We start from the raw sequence: 12,699 nt of genomic DNA, 5'->3' as shown, positions 1-12,699 counted from the left end.
CTTTTTTTTTTTTTTTTTTTTTTTTTTTTGAGACGGAGTCTCGCTCTGTCACCCAGGCTGGAGTGCAATGGCACTATCTTGGCTCACTGTAAGCTCCGCCTCCCGGGTTCACGCCATTCTCCTGCCTCAGCCTTCCGAGTAGCTGGGACTACAGGCGCCTGCCACCACGCCCGGCTAATTTTTTTGTATTTTTTAGTAGAAACGGGGTTTCACCATGTTAGCCAGGATGGTCTCGATTTCCTGACCTCGTGACCCTCCCGTCTCGGCCTCCCAAAGTGCTGGGATTACAGGCGTGAGCCACCGCGCTTGGCCCATTTTCATTGATTAACTCTCTGCTGGGGACCCTGGCTAGACCCGACTCTGGGGGCTTTTTCTTTCTTTTTCCTTTTTCCAGACAGAGTTTTGCTCTTGTCGCCCAGGCTGGAGTGCAGTGGCTCGATCTCGGCTCACTGCAACCTCCGCCTCCCGAGTTCAAGCGATTCTCCTGTCTCAGCCTCCGGAGTAGCTGGGATTACAGGCGCACGCCACCACACCCAGCAAATTTTCGTATTTTTAGTAGAGACGGGGTTTCACCATGTTGGCCAGGCTGGTCTCGAACTCCTGACCTCAGGTGATCTGCCTGCCTCAGCCTCCCAAAGTGCTTGGATTACGGGCTTGAGCCACCGCGCGGGGCCTCTTTGGGGGCTTTTCATAAGGGTGTGTAGAATGTCAGTAAAAGGCTGCTTCTTCAGAGCCCTCTTCGTGCTACATAAGCCGGGCAGGGTGGATAGAAGTGGGTCTCTTGCTGCCTGTGGCCCTGAAACCCAGCCACAGCGGGGCCTGACTTCTTAGCGCAGTCCCCCTGCCGCGTGGAGGACCCTGCTCTCCAGCCCAGCATAGAGCGACTCCCTCCTGCCAGCAGGGGGCGCGCGGAGCCGTCTCTCCGGAGGCTCCCGGCGGCTCAGTCTCGGGACCCGCAGCCGGGAGCGCAGGGCGGGCCACACAGGGCGCCAGCACCTCCCACGAGCTCCGCGGGCCTCGCATCCGGAAGACGCCCCGGCTGACCGCGCGAATGGCTCGCGCTGCCGCGGACACCCGCCTGCCAGGGACGGGGCCTCTCTCCTGGGCCGTTTCATCTCACCGAGAGCGAGATCCGCTTTCCTAGAGGCTGGGAGGACCAGGCCCGGGCACAGGACTGGCTTCGCACCACTGGCCACGCAGTCGGGTCCCCGGGGACGCGCCACGGGTCACTGCTGCCTGCTAAAGCGACACAAGGCGCCTTCATTCCTCAGGCCGAGGCGGCCGAACGCCTTGGCTCTGGCCGACAGTGAGCACCCACTGCGAGTCCGCACACACTGCAGCGCCCCCGGGCACGCCCCACAGTCCGCCCAGCGTGCCCCGGGGCGGGGCACAGCGAGAGGACGGCCCGAGAGCCCTGCTGTCCCCGTCGGCGCCGCAGGAGGGCGCGCCTTCCCCGCTGGGCCGAGGCCTTTGCCGGGCCCTCCACTGTCCGCCGGCCCTAGGGCTGGGACCGCCGTGCTGGACCGACCTCAGCCCACTATTCTGCGGAGGCCGCGTGTTGGGCGACAGCAGCCACCCAGCCCGGAAGCAGCCGTTCCGAGCGCAGGGGCGCCAAGAGCCCCGCGCCCCGCCTGTGCGCCGGCCCTGAGACTTGGAACGATGGTGCAGGCAGGAGGGGTCACCAGTAGGGATGCCACTGGAGGGACTGGGCCGTCCACACGGACCAGCTGACACACTAAGTGCTGGGTACACAGCAGGACAATGGCAAGGGCTGCTCAGACTGCGTTTTTAAAATCGCCTCACCACGAAAGACAGAAAGTAGGGAAGGGTACCTTGCTGTGGCCAAGGCCGCCCTCGCTGAGTCAGCTGGCATTCCCACGACTCCACGAGTCCCCAAAGGGCTTGTCAGAGCCCAGCGGCACCCTCGCCCTGGAAGTGCCCTGCGTCCTCCTCAAGAGCCTTATTTGGGACAGAGATCAGATCAGCCGCGCCACCACCCTCCCACCCACCTTCCACATGTGATAGGGTCGCAGGAATGGGGAGCCTCGCAGAGGCGCGGCGGCAGCTCTCGCTCTGCACCTGCCAGTGACAGCCCACCTCCCACTTTAAAACAGGACGTTCCGAGTCCTGGTTCCACATGTTCAAAAGGCCGTGGCATGGGGGAGTGGGCCTACACCTGAGCTTTGGCTGCGAAAACACTCATTTCAAGGATAGCTGCTAGGCGCTGCCTTCCCCCATCCCCCTGCTGTTGGCCCCCATCCAAGCATCTCCAGCCTCTGCCAGGCCCTGCCCCCTTCCCCACTCTCTATGGCCCTGAAGTGGGAGCCGGCTCAGGGCTGCAGGCTGCCTGCTCAGCGCCTGCACTCGCAGGCCCATCCCTGCTGTGAGCAAACAGACCAGTAGCATCCCTGAGACAGAGATGGACAGCACTCCTGGGTAGGAGGGCAGGCTATGGACATCCGTTGCTGGAAAAGCTGGGAAGAGGGCTGGCAGTGGAGACGCTTCAGGTGCACCGTGTGGACAGACAAGGTTGCAAGTGATGCTGGTCCTCAAGGTATCAGGTGTGAGTCATCCCAAAAGGACCCTGCCTAAGAGGGTGGCCTGTCAAGAGGAGCCTTCTGGGGGCACAGCAGGGCCAGGAGTTGAGACATAGGAGGTTGCCCAGAAAGTGTGGGATGCAGCTTAGGCAAAGTGCAGAGGGTGAGCCCCATACCTCCCAAAAGAAGACCACAGATGCCCTAGCCTCTCTCCCCCACGCCCTGTCAGGGCCACCATGAGGGATGACCCTCTATAGCCACAGGGTTGAAACTGCTGAAAATCAAACACAAGTCCTCACCATGTGACTGGCTGAATTACAGCAAAAGCTGAACTCCCAGCCTCCCAGGATGTCTACTATTAAAGTGAGGGTATTGATTGGGAGAGGATGACAACCTGTAAATTGGGATGGGGGTGTATGGGAATATCCTGATGAAACTGGGAGACATTGAGCTCCTAAATTCTGATGAATTCTCTTTGCCCATGGGAGGTGTCTTCCCATCCACAGCAAAACTAGCCTCCCCATCCCCAGGGGAAGCAGCCTTCACACCCTTCGTGGTGTTGGCCTTGGCCTGAGGAGATTAACCCTGCATTGCTGGAGGAAATGATAAAGACCTCCCCTGAGGCAGTTGTCATGCAAGACAATGCTGAGTTTCCTTAGGACCCACCCCTCTTTACTAGACCTATAACTAGACTCAAGGCCCAGCAGGCCCCCAAAGGTGAGGACATAGCAGGACCCAGGAGGAGGTGTGCCACAATCCAAAAGAACTACTTGAGTTTTCTAATTCATACAGGCAGAAATCCAGTAGATGTGTGGAAATGGATCTTAAGGATCCATTAAACATGCAGGATAATGGTGGAAAGACCATAAAGTCGGATCAGGCCAAATGTATTGATGTGGGCCCACTAAGCAGAGATTCTGCACTGAATGCTGCAGCCCTGGGCGTGTAAAAAAGACCTAATAGTTTAGTTGGTTAGGGGAAACAGATTAAAAGGTGGCCTACAATGAGCAAGTTGGAGGTGCCAGATATCCCTTGTTTTAATGTAGAGGAAGGGAATTGAAGAGATTGGAATTAGACTAGATTTGCCATTTTAGACATACTTACCCACACTAGTCCAGACACACCTTTCACCAATATTGTAAGAAATGGGTTTGTGAGGGGAGCCCCAGCATCCTTCAAGAGCTGTTTCATTGCTTTTCTCTCTGGCCAGACCTTACAGTGGGAACCACAGTCACTCAATTGGAAAATTAAATGCAATGACAGCAACTGATCTCAGGGTGGGAGGAGCCAAGAGGGGAACTCAACCACCTAAGACAAGGTGGGTGTGACTACCATGATGGACAGAAGAGACAAAGTAACAATCAGGATAGTCTGACTTGTGTGAATATGTGATGTTGGATAGTTGATTATGGCGTTCCTAGAAGTGAAATAGATAGGAAGCTTGTACTGAAGTCAACATTAAAAGGTAGAGACAAATCTCTAAATATAACATTTTATTTGGGATATAAGAATTGCAATTTGGGTCATACACACAGACCAGGTGTTTTTCAGTATGTCCAAAGAATAAAGAGCAGGTTGGGGATTTTATAGAATAGAGGAATGTTGCTCGTGGTCTTGAGAGAAAGTTTATTTGTATTAGTAAAGCTTTGGGACTAGCAAGCTGATTGGTGAACGATAGCAGTGGACACAATGGCGGCAAGATATTCCACAAGCTATAGACAAAACTGGTCTCAGGTTACAATAGACAGTTTTGGCTGCTGGGCTTGCAGAAAATTGCATTTCTGAAGCGATGTTATAAATCCTGAGTGTTTTTCCCTCCTTGGCCCTCAACTCAGATTTAATTGGGTGTGACAAGAATCACACATTTATGATCAACTTTCATACCTACTAAATTCTTAATCTGTATAAGCAGAAAACTTCCAGGTCGAGTTAACAAAAATCTTACTTGAATCATGAAAATAGAACATCATGGTCCATGCAGGGGAAGCACAGTCCCCTCCAGAAAGGATCCTGTATGCTATCAAAAACCTCTACTGTTCATCTTTCTCTCAGCCTTCCCTAGAGAGACCTTTGACCTTCTACCAGGGTCATTGTGTACTAGGAAAAAGAAAATAATCAGACCTCTCAGGCACTCCGGGACACTGGCTCTGAACTGACATTCATTCCAGAAGACCAGAAGCATCCCTGTGGCCCTCCAGGGGCTTACGGAGGTCAGGTGGTCAAGGGAGTTTTAGCTCAGGTCCATCTCACAGTGGGCCCATTGGGTCCCCAGGCTCAGTCTATGCGGTTATTTCCTAAGTTCCAGAATGCATAATTGGAACATACTGTCATGTGTCACTCACCAAACGGTGGGGATACAGTCTGAGAAGTGCATCATTAGGTAATTTAGTGTTTGTACAAGCATCATAGAGCATACTTACACAAATCTAGATGGTATAGCCTCCTCCATACTAGGCTATATAGGATAGCCTATTGCTCCTAGGCTATAAACCTATATAGCAGGTTACTGTACTAAATACTGTAGGCAACTGTAGCACAATGGTATTTGTGTATCTAAATATAGAAAAGGTACAGCAGGCCGGGCGCGGTGGCTCGTGCCTGTAATCCCAGCACTTTGAGAGGCCGAGGCAGGTAGATCACCTGAGATCAGGAGTTCGAGACCAGTCTGGCCAATATGGTGAAATCCTATCTCTACTAAAAATACAAAAATTATCTGGGCGTGGTGGGTGGTGGGTGCCCGTAGTCCCAGCTACTCAGAAGACTGAAGCAGGGGAATCACTTGAACCCAGGATGTAGTTTGCAGTGAGCCAAGATTGCACCACTGCACTCCAGCCTGGGTGACAGAGTGAGACCCCATCTCAAAAAAAAAGGAAAGAAAAAAGAAAAGGTAGAGCAAAAGTATGGTATTATAATCTTATGGGACCACCATCATATATGCTATCCACCATTGAGCGAAATGTTATGTGATACGTAGCTGTACTTAGTAGCTAGCAGAGTACCATGTTGGTTCCCTGAGGACTCTTCTGATAGGCAAATCCAAATGAAAGCCACTGAAGCTGCCTTTGCCTAAGAAAACCAAAAGCATTGCTGCATTCTAGAGAGACTGCAGAGATTCGGAGATTAGCACCAGCATCAAGGACTTAAAAGATACAGGAGTGGTGATTCCCACCACATCCCCATTCAACCCTCCTATCTGGCTGGTGCTAAAGAGGGATAGATCTCAGACAATGACAGTGGCTTCTTGTAAGCTTAACCAAGTGGTGACTCCAATTGCAATTGTTGTACCAGCTGTGGTTTCACTGCTTCAGCAAATTAACACAGTAAGCAGCTATTGATCTGACAAATGCCTTTTTCTCCATGTCTTTCTGTAAGGTTCACCAGAAGCAGTTTGCTTTCAGCTGGCAAGGCCAGCACTACCCCTCCACTGTCCTACCTCAGAAGTATGTCAACTCTACAACCCTATGTTATAATTTAGATTGCAGGGATCTCAATTTCTTTTCCCTCCTGCAAGATAGCACACTGGTCTATCACGACACTGATGACCTAGTGCTGACTGGACCATAAGTGAGAAATAGCAACTACTCTTAACTTACTGGTGAGATATTTGTGTGTCAGAGGCTGAGAGAGAACTCTAACTGAAATTCAGGGATCTTCTACCTCAGTGAAATTTCTGGGGGTCCAGAAAATGTTGAAAATATCCTTTCTCTCTTTTTTAAAACTATCTGGAGATATGAAATATCCTTTCTGAGGTGAAGAAAGAATACATGATTGCATGTGGCCCCTCTTACCAACTAGAAAAAGACACAATTACTAGCGGGCCTACTTGGATTTTGGAGGCAACATATTCCTCATTTGGGTGTGTTACTACAGCCCATTTATTGAGTGACCTGAAAAGCTGCTAGTTCTGAGTGGGGCCCAGAACAGGAGAAGGCACTGCAACAGGTCCAAGCTGCTGTGCAGGCTGCTTTGCCACTTGAGCCATGTGACCCAGCAGATCTAGTGGTGCTCAAGGTGGCAGTGGCAGACAGGGATGCTATTTGGAGCCCCCATAGGTGACCCAAAGTGCAAGCTCTTAGAATTTTAAAGCAAAATCCTGCCATCCTCTGTGGATCTTTTTGAGAGACAGCTCTTGGCTTGCTACTGGGCCTTAGCAGAGACTAAACACTTAATCATGGGTAAACCAGTCACCATGTGAGCTGAGATGCCCGTTATAAACTCGGTGTTATGTGATCCAACAAGCCATACAGTTGAGCAGGCATAGCAACACTCTATTATCAAGTGGAAGTGGTCTATACATGACTGGGCCTGAGCAGGCTCTGAAGACACAAGCAAGTTACATGAAAAAGTGGCTGAAGTGCACATAGTCCCCCTGCCTGCTGCACTGCCTTTTCTCTCTCAGTCTTCACCTATGGCCTCATGGACGTTCACATGCAAAATAATGAAATCAGGCCCTCTCCTTACACTAGATACAAAAATAACCCAAAATGGATTAAATACCTAAATGCAAAGTATTTACTTTAAGGCTGGGTGCAGTGGTTCACGCCTGTAATCACAGCACTTTGGGAGGCTGAGGGGGTCAGATCACCTGGGCTCAGGAGTTCAAGACCAGCTTGGCCAACATGGTGAAACCCCATCTCTACTAAAAATACAAAAATTAGCTGGGCGTGGTGGCAGAGGTGCCTGTAGTCCCAGCAACTTGGGAGGCTGAGGCAGGAAAATTGCTTGAACCTGGGAGGCAGAGGTTGCAGTGAGCCAAGATTGTACCACTGTACTCTAGTCTGGGCGACAGAGCAAGACTCTGTCTCAAGAAGAAAAATGGACAAAGGACTGGAATAGACATTTCTCTAAAAATATATGCAAATGACGTATAAGCATATGAAAAGATGCTCAACATCACTTACGGAAATACAAATCAAAATCACAATGAGATACCATTTCACACCCATTAGGATAGTTACTATCAAAATGGTGTAGCCACTATGGGAAACAGCATGGAGGGTTCCTCAAAAAAGTAAAAGTAGAATTACCATATGATCCAGCAAACTCACTTCTGGGTATACATCCAAAAGAACTGAAAACAAGATCTCAAAGCGATATCTACACACCCAAGTTCATTGCAATGCTATTCACAATACCCAGGGGGTGGAGGCAACTCAGTGTTTTTCAACAGATAAATGGATAAAGTAGACAGAGAGAGAGAGAGACAGAGGGAGAGTGTGTGTGTGTGTGTGTGTGTGTGTGTTATTCAGTTTTGTTGTTGTTGTTGTTTTGTTTTTTGTTTTTTTAAGATGGAGTCTCGCTCTGTCGCCCAGGCTGGAGTGCAGTGGTGCCATCTCAGCTTACTGCAACCTCCGCCTCCCGGGTTGAAGCCATTCTCCTGCCTCAGCCTCCCGAGTAGTTGGGATTACAGGCACATGCCACAACGCCCAGCTAATTTTTGCATTTTTAGTAGAGACGGAGTTTCACCATGTTGGCCAGGCTGGTCTGGAACTCCTGAACTAGGTAGGTGGATCACCTACCTAGGCCTCCCAAAGTGCTGGGATTACAGACGTGAGCGCCACTGTGCCCAGTCATATTATTCAGTTTTTAAAAAGAAGGATGTCACACACTACAGCATGGGTAAACCTTGAGGACAGTAGGCTACTTGAAACAAGCCAATCATGAAATGACAAATACAGTATGATTTCATTCATATGAAGTCCCTACAGTCACCAAATTCATAGAGACAAAAAGAATGATGATAACCAAGGGACACGGGGAGGAGAAAGGGGAGTTGTTCAATGGGTACAGAGTTTCAATTTTGCAAGATGAAAATGTTCTGGAGATGTTCTACAACAGTGTGGATACAGTTACCACTACTGAACTGCACACCTAAAAATAGTTCAGATGATAAACTTTATGTTAAGCATTTTTTTACCTTAATTTAAAATTTTTAAAAGACCACATATTGAATTATTCCACTTATATGAAATGTCCAGAATTGGGCAAATCCATGAAGACAGAAAGTGGATTGGTGATTTCCTAGGGCTGGGGAAAAGGGGAAGTTTGGGGTGATTCCTAATGAGCATGAAGGTTTTTGGGAGGAGATTAAAATATTCTAAAATTGGATTATGGTGATGGTTGTATAAGTCTGAATAGATTAGAAACCATCGACGTACACAATGTTTTAAAAGGTGAATTGTGTGGTATGTTAATTACGTCTCTATGAAACCCCTTAATAAGGTGTAGGATGTGGGCAGTGAGCCCAGGAAATGGAAGCCAGAGGAAGCAGAGGGGTGCCGGCAGCCACAGCCAGGCAGGTGCCAGAGAGAGCTTGGAGTTGATTAGCAGGGACATGAACACATCTTGCTTTTTCTGTGTGGTATAACCTACTGTTCTGCTTCCTCACCAACACTTCAGTGAAGTCCACATTGCTTGCAAATGCTTTGAGTTGCTGCTGTGCTTGCGTTTCAGATGGACCCCTACTGAGTCTGATCCCACCGAGACCCTGTGACCTTCTGGGTCTCCATGCCTCCTGCTGGGTCTGGCACTTGCAGGCACTCGGCAATGTTACTCCATTGGAAGCGTGAATAAATTAGTGAACAAACAAAGAAAAAGAGAGATTGCCATTTCTTTTTTTTTTTTTTGAGATGGAGTCTCGCTCTGTCTCTCAGGCTGGAGTGCAGTGGCGCGATCTCGGCTCACTGCAAGCTCCGCCTCCCGGGTTCACGCCATCCTCCTGCCTCAGCCTCCTGAGTAGCTGGGACTACAGGCGCCCACCACCACGCCCAGCTAATTTTTTGTATTTTTAGTAGAGATGGGGTTTCACCATGTTAGCCAGGATGGTCTCGATCTCCTGACCTTGTGATCCACCCACCTCGGCCTCCCAAAGTGCTGGGATTACAGGCGTGAACCACCGTGCCCGGCCCAGATTGCCATTTCTTAACTTTTCCCATTTCTCCACCAGAGTCTGCCTGGAGGCTGAGGTCACCTTTCCCAGGGGCTCGGCACTCCAGTGAGAAGGGAATACCTGGCCATCAAGCACCCACCTGTGCTAGACATCTTGCTAGCTGCTTTACCTATTTTTTCATTTAATACTCACAACAATAAATTATGCAAGATGGTCACTCTTATCACCTCATGTACAAATTGAGAGAGTTTAAGTGACTTGCCTAGAGCCACATAGCAAGAAAGTGGCTATCCATGAACAACTGAGACCACTCTGCTCCAGAGCTTTCCACCTCGCTCCAGTGTGACCTCAAGCCCCTCAAACCTTCACGTACAAGTCTCTAACAGCGGAAGTTTAGGCCCTGGTGGGGATGAGAGTGTATGAGACAATACCTCTCTCTGCCTGGAAACCCATCTCATCTTGTGTTCCACCGTGAAGACTAGGGAAGTGCTGGGAGCATTCTTCTAGTGCTAAAGTGGGTGGAAGAAAGGGCTGCCTTCTCTGCTGAGGACAGGTCTAGTCAGGATCTCAGAGGAGGAGCCAAGAGGACACTCCCAGACACAATCACCCTCAGCCTGCACTGGCTGGCAGCCAGGAGAGGCTATGGCTGACTGCACCAAGGCTGGCCTCACCCAGGCAGGCCTAGCCAGGAGGGAGGGTCCCTGCAAGCACCCACAGCCTGGCCCTGGGAGGAACTGGGCTCTCTTGGTTGGGGCACAGGGAATCCACTCCCCTATAGCTCCCAGAATTATCCCCATTTCTAGACAAGCCCCGCCCCCCAACTGACACACACGTGAGACCCTGCTGAAAGCATGCACTGCCACACCCATATTTTATGTAGCACACTCGTCACATGTGCAGCACATATGCGGCCACTGTCTTACACATGGACCGATAGCTGCATTTAAAACTCAACTCAAACTATTGCAAGAAAAGTAAGGCTTTGGTGGAAACTGAATGTGATGGTGCCTGACAGACAGCCCCAGTTTGCACTAGCCCCCACCTGCAAAAGAACTGGGCTGGGCTCTGGGTTGGGAAAGAGGAGTAAAGCAGAAGAGAGCCAGGAGGAGGTGGCAGGAGGCACACGCTTCCCCCACGTCGCACTTGGGAGAGGAGTGCTCTGGCGCCTCTGGGAAGAAACTCCTCGGTGCTCCCCAGGGAAGCCTCCCCTGGGTCAAGAGTGCCCTGGGGAGGAGGATGGGCCTCCCCAGGGTGTTCTCAGCCTGTTCCCCGCTCTCCCAGCACACTCCCAAGATCCACACACCCACTTCTCTTCTCTGCACCCCGAGGATGCACTGATAGCCACAGCGAGCCTGTTTCTAGTGGGAACAGAGAGCTGAAGGTGGAAAAGAAAGAGAATCATAACCCAGCCTTCCCCACAGTGTTCTGAAAGGTTCTGGAGCAGGTTTTCTTCCTGGTGTCCTGGCTCACAGACTTGTTTTGTCTTGTTTCCCCCATGGGTTTATCCTGGCAGCCTCTGCTGGTCTTGAACTTGTCCCCGATCCCTGCCGCCTCCTGGCTGCTGGCCAGCCCTTCTGCGGTTCGTAGCCCACCACAAACTCAGTTCAGAACCACTCTGCCTCTGCAGATCACTCCTGGATAAGACATCGGCACTTCCTCAAAATACTAAACACAGATACCATATGGCCAGCAATCCTACTCTGGGTATATCCAAGAAAAATGAAAACATGTCCATGCAAAACCCGGTACACAAATGCTCATAACAGCATTAGTCATAATAGCCAAAAGGTGGAAACAGCCCAAATGTCCATCAAGTGATGAATGGATAAACAAAATGCGGTATGTCCAAACAATGGAATATTATTCAGCAATTAAAACAAATCAAGTCCTGACACATACTTCTCACTCGAGGCAAACTCTAAAGGCCTTGCAATGCCTACAGTTCCTTGCATGATCTCTTACAAACACTTGTCTGCGTCTCAGGCCCAGGCCCCTGGCTTACTCCCTTGTAGCCAAACTGGACATGGCAGGCAATTGCGACACCAGGTTTCTCACGCTGGCTATCCCTCTTCCTGGAATGTTCTTCCCCTAGGACCTTTATGACTCACTCTCTCACCTACTACTTGCCAAAAAATAAAGCTGACCTTCCCTTCCCTCCTATGTAGGGAGGTGCTCTCCAGCTAGCAAAAAATACAGACAGCAAGCAATGTCTTCAGAGCACAAATTTGTAATGTCAGAAATTGAAAAATACAACTAGAGTAAATCAGTCCCCTAGTGTACTGAGTCCCCGTGTACCTCACCAAATTTATTTTTGTAAATCTACAAACCTTTTCTATGCATCTAAAGAGAATATATTTTAAATACATGACAGCAGCTACCCTTGAGCTGAGGGAATAGGGATGGGTATTCAGGATAAAAGGGGAAGTAATACATAAAATAATTTAAAATAAAATAATTCATAATAATTTGTTGTTGTTGTTGTTGTTTGAGATGGAGTCTCGCTCTGTGGCCAGTCTGGAGTGCAATGGCGCTATCTCGGCTCACTGCAACCTCTGCCTCCCAGATTCAAGCAATTCTCCTGCCTCAGCCTCCCGAGTAGCTGGGACTACAGGCATGCACCACCACATCCAGCTAATTTTTTTTTTTTTTTTTTTGAGACGGAGTTTTGCTCTTGTTGCCCAGGCTGGAGTGCAGTGGTGCAATCTTGGCTCACTGCAACCTCTGCATCCTAGGTTCAAGTGATTCTCCTGCCTCAGCCTCCTAAATTGGTGGGATTACAAGCACCCACCAACACGCCCAGCTAATTTGTATGTGTGTGTGTGTTTATTTTTAGTAGAGACGGGGTTTCACCATGTTGGCCAGGCTAGTCTTGAACTCCTGACCTCACGTGATCCACCTGCCTTGGCCTCTCAGAGTGCTGGGATTACAGGCGTGAGCCACTGCATCCGGCCAATTTTTGTATTTTTTTAGTAGAGACGGGGTTTCACCATGTTAGCCAGGATGGTCTTGATCTCTTTACCTCATGATCTGCCCGCCTCGGCCTCCCAAAATGCTGGGATTACAGGAGTGAGCCACCGTGCCTTGCCAATTCATAATAATTTAAATTAAATGGAGAAAAAAATAAGAGAGGGTTCTCGTCACATTGATGGTAGTAGTCTGTGCCCCTGAACTGAGAAGTGTGAATAATTCAACTCCCTGCATCCCAAGTGCCCCGCCTCCCCACCCCCAATAAAAAGATGAGCAAGGAACAGGAAAGACACTGCTGAACATCAA

Source organism: Pan troglodytes, chromosome 13 (assembly GCF_028858775.2).
Source record: "Pan troglodytes isolate AG18354 chromosome 13, NHGRI_mPanTro3-v2.0_pri, whole genome shotgun sequence".
NCBI classification, from domain to species: domain Eukaryota; kingdom Metazoa; phylum Chordata; class Mammalia; order Primates; family Hominidae; genus Pan; species Pan troglodytes.
This window is presented reverse-complemented; position numbering follows the sequence as displayed.